This window comes from Coregonus clupeaformis, chromosome 21 (genome assembly GCF_020615455.1).
Source record: "Coregonus clupeaformis isolate EN_2021a chromosome 21, ASM2061545v1, whole genome shotgun sequence".
NCBI classification, from domain to species: domain Eukaryota; kingdom Metazoa; phylum Chordata; class Actinopteri; order Salmoniformes; family Salmonidae; genus Coregonus; species Coregonus clupeaformis.
This window is the reverse complement of record NC_059212.1, coordinates 17,390,330-17,404,205: the sequence shown is the minus strand read 5'-3', so window position 1 is coordinate 17,404,205 and position 13,876 is coordinate 17,390,330.

Sequence of the window (13,876 nt, the reverse complement as noted above, 5' to 3'; positions counted from 1 at the left end):
TATTGGCAATATGCCACAAACTCCACGAGGTGCCTTATTGCGATTAAAAACTGGTTACCAACGTAATTAGAGCAGTACAAATTAATGTTTTGTCATGTGCATGGTATACGGTCTGATATATCACGGCATTCAGCCAATCAGCATTCAGGACTCGAACCACCAGTTTATAATTAATGCTACATTAGTATTGCCCAGACACAAATAAAGCATCAAGTATTAGGCTACTGATAAATCAGGAAAATGTATAGTTTTTTATAGAATGAGCCAATCTGAGAGCAACAAGAACAAAACCAACACACCACTATCAGTCAGATGTTACACATTGTGTGGGGAACAGTGCTGTTTTCAACCTAGTAGTAGCCTATACTGTATGACTATGCTGGAAAAACATAACGTTAGGACTATAACTACTATTCCCTGAAGGAGGGAAACGTGGTACAACATACTATGGGGAGTCGCACTCTCACGACTTCGGTTTAAGGATTTACAATCACGCCAATGAAATCCGCGCCTTGCTGGAAGCAACGCCTTCCACAGGTGATAAGCATGAGGCTCGGATTCATTCCTTTAATTTAATACCGTTTTTCACTGAGCTCTTCACCCAGGAACGGGCGGTGCGGGGAACAGTAGTCATAGTCATAATGTTACATTCCTTTTCTGTCAGTCAACTTCTGTACAACATAATATGGGGAAATATAATCACGCCTCAAGCCGACCCCAACGGATACTAAATGAAACGGCCCATGGCAGACCACCCAGACCTGACCCCGCCAGATGCGACAGTCTGGCTATTCCGCAAACGCTGTGCTGCCTAGTGACTTTCCCCTGTTCCAGGGGTAAGCACACTGTGTACTCTACTGGGAGCAGTGACATCCAAGCGATAAAACCGCACAAAAGTGTGTGGTTATGCCCAACTCGCCGCAACACAAATATCTCCTATAGTCAACCCTTTAAACAATGCCCAAGAAGCTGCCAGACCCCTGGTGGAGTGGGCGTGTACACCGCTAGGTAACCCTTGCCCTTTGCTGCTATATGCCAGGGAGATAACCTCCACAATCCAGTGGGAGAGACGCTGCTTAGAGAATGCCCTGCCGCAAACTGGATTAGCAAAACACACAAAGAGTTGGTCACACAACCAGTAATCCCGGTCTGTTCAATGTACATGCGTAAAGCTCGCACCAGACACAGGGCATGTAACCTCTGTAGAATCAAAAGGAGGAGGTGAAAAGGTGCCTGTGGGACATTGCCATGACTTTTGAGGTGAAGGCCGCATTTGGACACAATGTCACCTTAGAGTCGCCCTGGGCGAACTGAGTACATGAAAGGTGTACGGATAACGCGTGGAAGTCCCCAACACATTTAGCCGAGGCCAAAGCCATGAGCATGGGGGTTTTGTAGGAGAGGATCTTCAGATCAACTGATTTCAGAGGCTCAAAGGGGGCCGCACACATTGCCTCCAAAACCAGCACCATGTCTGAGACGAAGTACACCTTTCAGGAACTGCACCACCAGGGGTTGAGCACCCGGTGATGTTCCGTCAATTCCCACCTGACATGCTGAGACAGCGGCCATGTACACTTTGAAAGTGGAGAATGCTTGAAAAGCTCCTGTAGGAACATAAGGATGTCGTTCACAGAGCACTGAAAAGTCCTTTATCTTGGCACCAGAGCTCAAACGCTTGCCACTCATACAGCCCTCTTGTGGAAGGCAGCCTTGCAGACTGAACGGTAGCAATAACATTCGGAGGTAAACCTCTAGCCATCAGATTGGCCCTCTTAGTGGCCAGGCCCATAGCAACTAAATCTCTGGCCTTGTTTGCCAAACCTGCCCATGCGCCTGGGACATCAGGTCCCTGCGCAACGGGAGTTTCCACGGATCCCTGCCTAAAAGGCAAATGATCTCTGCTAACCAAGGATGCATGGGCCAATGGGGAGCCACAAGAATCAATGGTAAGCCCTCCCGGTGCACCCACTCCAAGGTGGGCTGAATCAGAACCACTGGCGAAAAGCGTAAAGGAGTGTCCGAGGCCACTGGTGTGCAATCAAGAAAAATAGATGACACTGCACATTTTTTCGAGATGCGTAAGATCTATGTCATCCCTGCCGAAAATGTCCAATACCTGGAAAGCCTCCACTCCTGAGAGAGAAGGTACCACCTGGATAAAAGATCTGCACCAGTTGAGGCACCCGGGGACATGCGTTGCCCAAAGCGAAAGCATGTGCGCACTGCTCCCCAGCAATAGGGAGCGAGCCAAGGTTAGGAGGGAGAGAGATAGTCTCTACTCATCTGTTGATGTACGCCACCACTGATATATTGTCGGTTCTGACCAGCACAAGCCGGCCCGACAAAAACAGGGGGAAGCGCATGAGCACCAGATACTCCGGGTAATTGACATGCTGTGCGCTCCGCACCAGTGTCCATACCCCCGAATCGAGTTGCCTTTGTATAGTGCACCCCACCCTCGGGATCCGGTCCCACCATTGGGCCATAGCCCGTAGGCCTGACAGAGACACCTGCAGCGACCGGCTTAGGCTGCGAGATGCTTCCAGGTCAGTAGCTAGCACTCAGCGTTGGAAGGGCTGTATCAACAACTGCCCCATGGGAATGACTTCCATCACAGAAGCCATCATCCCCAGTAGGCATAGGCACTGGCAAAACGCACTGTGACCCTGTCGAAATTTGGATAAGCAGAGCCAGAACCCGGACACCCTCCATGGGGATACAAAACTGCGATACGCGAATGAGCCTAGCTCGAGACCCAGAAACAGATTGCGCTGAGATGAGTCAGACGCTCTTTTTCTGGTTTCTTATGAAGCCTAGAGACTGAATACAGGACCGTGGCATGGATGTGTGTAACACTGCTTGCCCCCTCGACTCCGCTGCCACCAGCCAATCGCTGTAATAGCTGGTGGCTCATGAGCATTCTGAGTTTGTAGACTCTGAGGTGCTTGCTGAGGGCTCATAGGTCTAGAATGGGATGCAATGTCCCGTATCTTTTTGAAACCAGGAATACCGGCTGTGCCAGCAGTCCCGGATCTTCGACATAGGAAACACTCGGATTGCCTCCTTCTGGAGAAGAGAGGATATTTCCTCCCTCAAAATGATCGCTGAGGCCTCGGGAACAGTCAACGTGATTACGCTGTAGTCTGTACCCTGATGTCACTGTTCGCATGTTCCAGGGCGAAACTGCACATGCGCGCAATTGGTCGGAGCAGACAGCGAGACTCCCGTGAAGTGCCATTTGAAGGGGCGGGATGCCACCTTGTGGACTGGGAGAGATTGGTTCTTCTTCCATTTTCGCCACTCTTGACAACCGTGTGTCTGAACATGGAGAAGGAACACTTGTCATCAAACTCACATGTGGGAGACAACACATTTTAACACCCGTGAACACTGTGGAATTCGGTTCAAAAAAAGTTGTTTATGTTCCAACATTTGCCTTAAGCCCGGCCCACTCTGGGTAAACGGGCTTCGGCGATCAGTGACGTACCCCGATTGGCCGTGCCACTTGGGGGTACTGTTGTTGTAACAACAAGCCTCACTCGGTTTAGGCAGTAAGATGCGTTCAGGTAACCTTCTGGGTGCTGGACCGCACACACCAAAAAAAAAATCCTGCACCTTTGACCCAGCCGAGGTACCGGCATCCGGGAAAGAAAAGTCGCATTCAGTAATTTCAAGCTTCCTCAAGAATGTTACACGTATTTCCAGGGAGTTTGTACGCAGTACGTGGCAATGCACACACAGACTGGTTTTAGCAAAGGCTGCCTAAGCGTGCTCCAAGCCAAGACAAACTACGCATAGATCGTGAGTATCTTTCAGAGTAATGCTATAACCGCATGACTGGGGGCAGGATCTCAACCCCGAACCCGGCTTAGCCATCGTCGTCTTGGTCGTTTTCTTAGCCATCTTACTCATTGCACCAAATTGAAGAATAACTAATTGTTTGTGATTCAAAAACTTATGAGAACAACATTTACATTACATTTACGTCATTTAGCAGACGCTCTTATCCAAAGCGACTTACAAATTGGTGCATTCACCTTATGATAGCCAGTGGGATAACCACTTTACAATATATATACACTGCTCAAAAAAATAAAGGGAACACTTAAACAACACAATGTAACTCCAAGTCAATCACACTTCTGTGAAATCAAACTGTCCACTTAGGAAGCAACACTGATTGACAATACATTTCACATGCTGTTGTGCAAATGGAATAGACAACAGGTGGAAATTATAGGCAATTAGCAAGACACCCCCAATAAAGGAGTGGTTCTGCAGGTGATGACCACAGACCACTTCTCAGTTCCTATGCTTCCTGGCTGATGTTTTGGTCACTTTTGAATGCTGGCGGTGCTTTCACTAGTGGTAGCATGAGACGGAGTCTACAACCCACACAAGTGGCTCAGGTAGTGCAGCTCATCCAGGATGGCACATCAATGCGAGCTGTGGCAAGAAGGTTTGCTGTGTCTGTCAGCGTAGTGTCCAGAGCATGGAGGCGCTACCAGGAGACAGGCCAGTACATCAGGAGACATGGAGGAGGCCGTAGGAGGGCAACAACCCATCAGCAGGACCGCTACCTCAGCCTTTGTGCAAGGAGGAGCAGAAGGAGCACTGCCAGAGCCCTGCAAAATGACCTCCAGCAGGCCACAAATGTGCATGTGTCTGCTCAAACGGTCAGAAACAGACTCCATGAGGGTGGTATGAGGGCCCGACGTCCACAGGTGGGGGTTGTGCTTACAGCCCAACACCGTGCAGGACGTTTGGCATTTGCCAGAGAACACCAAGATTGGCAAATTCGCCACTGGCGCCCTGTGCTCTTCACAGATGAAAGCAGGTTCACACTGAGCACATGTGACAGACGTGACAGAGTCTGGAGATGCCGTGGAGAACGTTCTGCTGCCTGCAACATCCTCCAGCAAGACCGGTTTGGCGGTGGGTCAGTCATGGTGTGGGGTGGCATTTCTTTGGGGGGCCGCACAGCCCTCCATGTGCTCGCCAGAGGTAGCCTGACTGCCATTAGGTACCGAGATGAGATCCTCAGACCCCTTGTGAGACCATATGCTGGTGTGGTTGGCCCTGGGTTCCTCCTAATGCAAGACAATGCTAGACCTCATGTGGCTGGAGTGTGTCAGCAGTTCCTGCAAGAGGAAGGCATTGATGCTATGGACTGGCCCGCCCGTTCCCCAGACCTGAATCCAATTGAGCACATCTGGGACATCATGTCTCACTCCATCCACCAACACCACGTTTCACCACAGACTGTCCAGGAGTTGGCGGATGCTTTAGTCCAGGTCTGGGAGTAGATCCCTCAGGAGACCATCCGCCACCTCATCAGGAGCATGCCCAGGCGTTGTAGGGAGGTCATACAGGCACGTGGAGGCCACACACACTACTGAGCCTCATTTTGACTTGTTTTAAGGACATTACATCAAAGTTGGATCAGCCTGTAGTGTGGTTTTCCACTTTAATTTTGAGGGTGACTCCAAATCCAGACCTCCATGGGTTGATACATTTGATTTCCATTGATAATTTTTGTGTGATTTTGTTGTCAGCACATTCAACTATGTAAAGAAAAAAGTATTTAATAAGATTATTTCATTCACTCAGATCTAGGATGTGTTATTTTAGTGTTCCCTTTATTTTTTTGAGCAGTGTATATACAGTGGGGGAAAAAAGTATTTAGTCAGCCACCAATTGTGCAAGTTCTCCCACTTAAAAAGATGAGAGAGGCCTGTAATTTTCATCATAGGTACACGTCAACTATGACAGACAAATTGAGGAAAAAAAATCCAGAAAATCACATTGTAGGATTTTTTATGAATTTATTTGCAAATTATGGTGGAAAATAAGTATTTGGTCACCTACAAACAAGCAAGATTTCTGGCTCTCACAGACCTGTAACTTCTTCTTTAAGAGGCTCCTCTGTCCTCCACTCGTTACCTGTATTAATGGCACCTGTTTGAACTTGTTATCAGTATAAAAGACACCTGTCCACAACCTCAAACAGTCACACTCCAAACTCCACTATGGCCAAGACCAAAGAGCTGTCAAAGGACACCAGAAACAAAATTGTAGACCTGCACCAGGCTGGGAAGACTGAATCTGCAATAGATAAGCAGCTTGGTTTGAAGAAATCAACTGTGGGAGCAATTATTAGGAAATGGAAGACATACAAGACCACTGATAATCTCCCTCGATCTGGGGCTCCACGCAAGATCTCACCCCGTGGGGTCAAAATGATCACAAGAACGGTGAGCAAAAATCCCAGAACCACACGGGGGGACCTAGTGAATGACCTGCAGAGAGCTGGGACCAAAGTAACAAAGCCTACCATCAGTAACACACTACGCCGCCAGGGACTCAAATCCTGCAGTGCTAGACGTGTCCCCCTGCTTAAGCCAGTACATGTCCAGGCCCATCTGAAGTTTGCTAGAGTGCATTTGGATGATCCAGAAGAGGATTGGGAGAATCTCATATGGTCAGATGAAACCAAAATAGAACTTTTTGGTAAAAACTCAACTCGTCGTGTTTGGAGGACAAAGAATGCTGAGTTGCATCCAAAGAACACCATACCTACTGTGAAGCATGGGGGTGGAAACATCATGCTTTGGGGCTGTTTTTCTGCAACGGGACCAGGACGACTGATCCTTGTAAAGGAAAGAATGAATGGGGCCATGTATCGTGAGATTTTGAGTGAAAACCTCCTTCCATCAGCAAGGGCATTGAAGATGAAACGTGGCTGGGTCTTTCAGCATGACAATGATCCCAAACACACCGCCCGGGCAACGAAGGAGTGGCTTCGTAAGAAGCATTTCAAGGTCCTGGAGTGGCCTAGCCAGTCTCCAGATCTCAACCCCATAGAAAATCTTTGGAGGGAGTTGAAAGTCCGTGTTGCCCAGCGACAGCCCCAAAACATCACTGCTCTAGAGGAGATCTGCATGGAGGAATGGGCCAAAATACCAGCAACAGTGTGTGAAAACCTTGTGAAGACTTACAGAAAACGTTTGACCTGTGTCATTGACAACAAAGGGTATATAACAAAGTATTGAGAAACTTTTGTTGTTGACCAAATACTTATTTTCCACCATAATTTGCAAATCAATTCATTAAAACTCCTACAATGTGATTTTCTGGAATTTTTTTTCTCATTTTGTCTGTCATAGTTGACGTGTACCTATGATGAAAATTACAGGCCTCTCTCATCTTTTTAAGTGGGAGAACTTGCACAATTGGTGACTGACTAAATACTTTTTTCCCCCACTGTATATATATATATTTTTTTTGGGGGGGGTAGAAGGATTACTTTATCCTATCCAAGGTATTCCTTAAAGAGGTGGGGTTTCAAGTGTCTCCGGAAGGTGGTGAGTGACTCCGCTGTCCTGGCGTCGTGAGGGAGCAAGTTCCACCATTGGGGTGCCAGAGCAGCGAACAGTTTTGACTGGGCTGAGCGGGAACTGTGCTTCCGCAGAGGTAGGGGGGCCAGCAGGCCAGAGGTGGAAGTACAAACTTCAGCACACAACGTCCAGGGGGTGAGCACGCTCTACCACTATGGAACAGTTTAGTTGGCGCAACGTAAGACAGTCTCGTTTTCTAATTGTTTATTTTAGTAGCATGAATCGTTCCTGTTTACACCGAGGTGAAGCGCGGAATAATTGAAGGAATGAATCCGAGCCTCACGCTTATCACCTGTGAAAGGCGGGGCTTCCAGCGAGGCGCGGATTTCATTGGCCTTGTCAGGCATGATTGTCGATCCTTCAACCGAAGTCGCGAGAATGCGACTCCCCATAGTATGTTGTACCGAAGTTGACTGACTGAAAGGGAACTGTTGTTTCATGGGTGCTGTGTCATTTGGCTTAGGGAAGCCGCAACGTGGTTAGCTTTTAAGCTAGGACCGTTATTTCTTGTCCCGGAATCCCACTTAACTGACTGGTTAAAGTCTGCTTGAAAGAGCAGCTAACCTAGCTAAGCTGCTAATGTTAGCCATCAAGCTAACGAAGTTAGTCCCAGATGAGTTTTCCAATGGATCCCTCTTTGTCTGGAGAAGTAAATGAACGGTTCCAGTGCTGTAGGAGCTGTATCTACTACGCTTTGTTTCAGGACAAACTGGATCACTCAGAGTTCCAATGTGGCAATGAAAGCTCTTACAATATTCGATGATGACATTTCTCTATAACAGGCTATAGGCTACATGTGCACCACCAAGTCAGAACAGTAAGCTAAATTATGAGGGGAAAACGGACCAAATTATTAGGGTGAGGCACATGGGCTACTAACAGCTTACTACACAACATACACTTAGTATTACTTTCTTAGCTACAGTATACATATCTCCCTGGCATATTACATCATTTATGCAGCAGCATACAATACATTTTTGGATCCACCTTGTTGTGCTGTGCTCACTTGAACAGGAAGGTGGCGCGGTGGTCCTTCGTGGGCAATTTTTTCATCAGACTTTGTCATCAAAGTCTGGCATTCTCTGGATGTATGGTGTTTTCAACACAAATGGGAACTCTGAAAAAAACAAGGTAGAATCATGATGTTAGTGATCTTCAGGTCGGAGCTCTAGAAAGAGGCCTGAGTTCCTGACTAGGAATTCCGAGTTGGATGACCGTTCAAATATATTTTCCCAGTCGGAGCTAGTTTTTTTCAGAGTTCCCAGTTGTCTTGAAAGTGGCAGAAGTCATGCTGGATTGACAGCATGGCCAATGTTGAATGTTTCTCCTTTTAGGCTTGGAAAAGAGACCCTTAAACCAAGACTTGGACCACACATTCACTCCACTGAATAGCAGGCTAGGGATTGCTTTGTCATGCTTGCAGTTAGCCACTGATGCCTTCCAAACCCCTCATTGTTGAATTTGCGATTTCCAACTTGTTGTGTAATGTTTATGTCCAATGGCCGATGAGCACCGATACGTTTATCTATAATTTCTCTTCATAATTTCTCTTCATATGACAAGGATTGAAAAGGATTTGCCAGTAGATTGTCAACTTGATTCATGATGATGACTGCTAGTTTGCTAGCTAAGATTTTGAAAGTATGATGTTGACATGATCAGTCCAATCAAAGTTACTGTAGCTATAACGTGATTTGATGTCATTTTATCTGTGGCCAATGACCCTGAGCCTTCTTGGATGGGCACTTCTAATGCAACTCTATGGCAGCACCCAAGGGGCTTGAATTTTCGAGCCCTCCCTGTGAGAACATTACCAACCCCTATGCTCCGTATTTTCCGCTGGCTGCCCCACCACCACAGAAAGCACTGAGCTAGGCTGAAACACCTGCATTTTGGAGCGGCCTTACTCAAGAAAGCAAAAAAGAAAATGTTTGTATGCGGCTTTATTAACTCAATTTTTATTAATTGTTTTACATTGTTTGCAAACTGATATGTGACACGTATTAATGCCAAAATAACATGCAAAACAGGCACACAAAGAAATGCATATATATATTACTTTTTTTGTTGCTAAGCAGGTGGGGCTCAAAACTGGTGGGGCACCTACCCTGAATGACGGGTTGCCATTGACTGTATGTGGCTTTCTAAGAAGATCCTGTTTGCCAGGGATGTGGATATCTATGACTTCATCATGGGTAAAATAAATAGCTGTATCAAAGGTGACCACAAGAGGGGGTAGGTTGCTTATTCATAGTATAAAAGATGTTCCACATAAGCATACAGTATAAGATAATACTGTTTTCCGTAAGAACATTATTTTGCATTGACAAAGTTTGACATTCAATCCAGTGGACTACTTAAATTACTACTAAAGAAATCAGTCAGAGTTATCCATTGAAACAGCATTGACTCTTGCATTGCACCAGTAAAATATGAAATGACAGTAGAAAATTCCACTCAATTAAATAGGCCCTTACATTATTATTTCATTAAATACGTATATAATTATTATTTCATAAATTTAAAAGCAATATTTCATGACAGTTATGACTAATAACTCTATATGTGTTGGGACATTTCTAGCTCAACTACAGTGCATTCGGAAAGTATTCAGACCCCTTGAATTTTCCCAACTTTTGTTACGTTACAGCCTTATTCTAAAATGTATTACATTGTTTTTTTCCCTCATCAATCTACACACAATACCCCATAAGGACAAAGGTAAAACTGATTTTTAGAAATTGTAGCAAATGTATTACAAATAAAAACAGGAAAAATCACATTTAAATAAGTATTCAGACCCTTTACTCAGTACTTGTTGAAGCACCTTACAGCCTCGAGTGTTCTTGGGTATGACGCTACAAGCTTGGCACACATGTATTTGGGCAGTTTCTCCCATTATTCTCTGCAGATCCTCTCAAGCTCTGTCAGGTTGGATGGAAAACATCCCCACAGCATGATGCTGCCACCACCATGCTCCACTGTAGGGATGGTGCCAGAAATCCTCCAGACGTGACGCTTGGCATTCAAGCCAAAGAGTTCAATCTTGGTTTCGTCAGACCAGAGAATCTTGTTTATCATGGTCTGAGAGTCCTTTAGGTGCCTTTTGGCAAACTCCAAGCGGGCTGTCATGTGCCTTTTACTGAGGAGTGGCTTCCGTCTGGCCACTCTACCATAAAGGCCTGATTGGTGGAGTGCTGCAGAGATGGTTGTCCTTCTGGAAGGTTCTCCCATCTCCACAGAGGAACTCTAGAGCTCTGTCAGAGTGATCATCTGGTTCTTGGTCACCTCCCTGACCAAGGCCCTTCTCCCCCGATTGCTCAGTTTGGCCGGGCGGCCAGCTCTAAGAAGAGTATTGGTGGTTCCAAACTTCTTCCATTTAAGAATGATGGAGGCCACTGTGTTCTTGTGGACCTTCAATGCTGCAGACATTTTCACTACCATTCCCCAGATCTGTGCCTCGACACAATCCTGTCTCGGAGCTCTACGGACAATTCCTTCGACCTCATGGCTTGGTTTTTGCTCTGACATGCACTGTCAACTGTGGGACCTTATATAGACAGGTGTGTGCCTTTCCAAATCATGTCCAATCAATTGAATTTACCACAGGTGGACTCCAATCAAGTTGTAGAAACATCTCAAGGATGTTCAATGGGAACAGGATGCACCTGAGCTCAATTTCGAAGTCTCATAGCAAAGGGTCTAAATACTTATGTAAATAAGGTATTTTGCTTTTTATTTCTTATAGATTTGCTAAAATTTCTAAAACCTGTTTTCGCTTTGTCATTATTGTTTGTTTTCACTTTGTCAGTATTGTTTGTAGATTGATGAGGAACAGTTTTTTATTTCATCCATTTTAGAATAAGGCTGTAACGTAACAAAATGTGGAAAAAGTCAAGGGGTCTGAATACTTTCCGAATTGGCAATCAATCAAACATAGTAACATACAGTGACTTCAGAATGTATTCACACCGCTTTACTTTTTTCACATTTTGTTGTGTTACAGACTTAGTAAAAAAATATATTACATTGAGATTTTGTCTACACACAATACCCCATAATGTCAAAGTGGAATTTTTTTGGAGACAATTTTTGAAATTAATAAAAATGTAAAAGCTGAAATAAGTCAATAAGTATCCAACCCCTTTGTTATGGCAAGTCTAAATAAGTGCAGGAGTAAAAATGTGCTTAACAAAAATTGCATAATAAGTTGTATGGACTCATTCCATGTTCGATAATAGTGGTTAACATGATTTTTGAATGACTACCCCATCTTTGTACCACATAAGTACAATTATCTGTAAGGTCCCTCAATCGAGTAGTGAATTTCCAGCACAGATTCAACCACGAAGACCAGGGAGGTTTTTCAATGCCTCGCAAAGAAGGGCACCGATTGTAAAAATAAAAAAAACAGACACTGAATTTCCCTTTGAGCATGGTGAAGTTATTAATTACACGTTGGATGGTGACACCCAGTCACTTCAAAGATACAGGCGTCCTTCCTAACTCAGTTGCTGGAGAGGAAGGATACTGCTCAGGGATTTCACTATGAGGCCAATGGTGATTTTAAAACAGTTACAGAGTTTAATGGTTGTAATATGAGAAAGCTGAGGATGGATGAACAACATTGTAGTTACTCCACAATACTAACCTAAATTACAGAGTGAAAAGAAGGAAGCCTGTACAGAATACAAATATTCCAAAACATGCAGCCTGTTTGCATTAAGACATTTAAGTTATACTGCAAAAAAATTGGCAAAGAAATTAACTTTTTATTCCTGAATACAAAGCCTTATTTTTGGGGCAAATCCAACACAACACATCACTGAGTACCACACTTCATATTTTCAAGCATGGTGATGGCTGCATGATGTTATGGGTATGCTTGTCATCAGCAAGGACTAGGGAATTCTTTAGGATAAAAAGAAACGGAATACAGCTATAAGCACAGGCAAAACCCTAGAGGAAAACCTGGTTCAGTCTGCTTTCAAACAGACACTGGGAGACGATTTCACCTTTTAGCAGGACAATAACCTAAACCACTGGAGTTGCTTACCAAGATGACATTGAATGTTCCTGAATGGCCTAGTTACAGTTTTGACTGAAATTGGCTTGAAAATCTATGGCAAGACTTGAAAATGGGTGTCTAGCAATGATCAGCAATCAACTTGACAGAGCTTGAAGAATTTTTAAAAGAATAATGGGCAAATATTGTACAATCCAGGTGTTTAAAGCTCATAGAGACTTAGCCAAAAAGTCTCACAGCTGTAATCGCTGCCAAAGGTGCTTCTACAAATTATTGACTCAGGGGTGTGAATACTTACGTAAATAATATTTTTCTGCATTTCATTTTCAATACATTTGCAAAAAAATCTAAAAACGTGTTTTCACTTTGTCATTATGGGGTATTGTGTGTAGATGGGTGAGATAAAAAATCAATCTAATTCATTTTTATTTCAGGCTGTAGCACAACGAAATGTGGAATAAGTAAAGGGGTATGAATACTTTCTGAACGCTCTGTACTTTAATTCAAAATACAACAATAAACCAGATGTTTATCAGATGATGGCAAGGGAGCATTATGAAATATAACACCATGTTTGCCCCTCTGTAATGCTAACCAAACAAATATTGACTGTGATTGGACTCAATAATGGAGGTCCCTATCTTTATTGAAAATATTCATGAACATATATATGGTTCATTGCCCAGGCTCCCACAGAGCATTGTTATCAGCAGAAAACCTGAATGCCTTATGAAAGCCCGCTTATGAAATAATATAATAAAAGAGCTTAACAAGCTGAAGCTTAAGTCAATAAATGCCGAAAGATTTGTGCATACAGGAGGTGTATTCTTTTTTTTTTTTTTACAGCGGACTGAGTAAGAGTAAGCATTGTGAATGGGGTATTTTATACTAAATGTAATGTTTTGGAACAACTACGTTCACAGAGTTGAATTGGCAAAGTTAACACAATGCATGTAAATTGAATATAAGCCATGATAGAAATAAGGTAATTTCCTGGTTTTAATAATTGTTTATGGTACTAGAATGTTTTATAAGGATTGGAAAAGATCCTCAGCTATATGTTACATATGAAACATAAGTGAATAGGTCCATTCCATTGTGGTCATTACATAATTCGGAACAAAGAGAGAATTATTGATTTTAGTTTACTACTGGAAAATCATAGTACCATAGTGCTGTAATGAGATTGTGAATCTCATAGGTTTACTCTAAACCACAAAGTTACCCCTCATTTTCAGCTAATGTTGTTTTTCAGGAAGGACTGTTTGTCCAATTAACTTGTCTAGTCTGTGACAATGGACCAGATGCATTTACATTAGGATAATAAGCCTCTCCACTGTCAGTCCAAAGTCTGACCAACCAAGAGGCAATGTAATTTGATTTGTTTGGCAAATGTCTCTATATAAACCCCACCCCTCTAATAGCAGCAGACACTAGAAAGCTCATC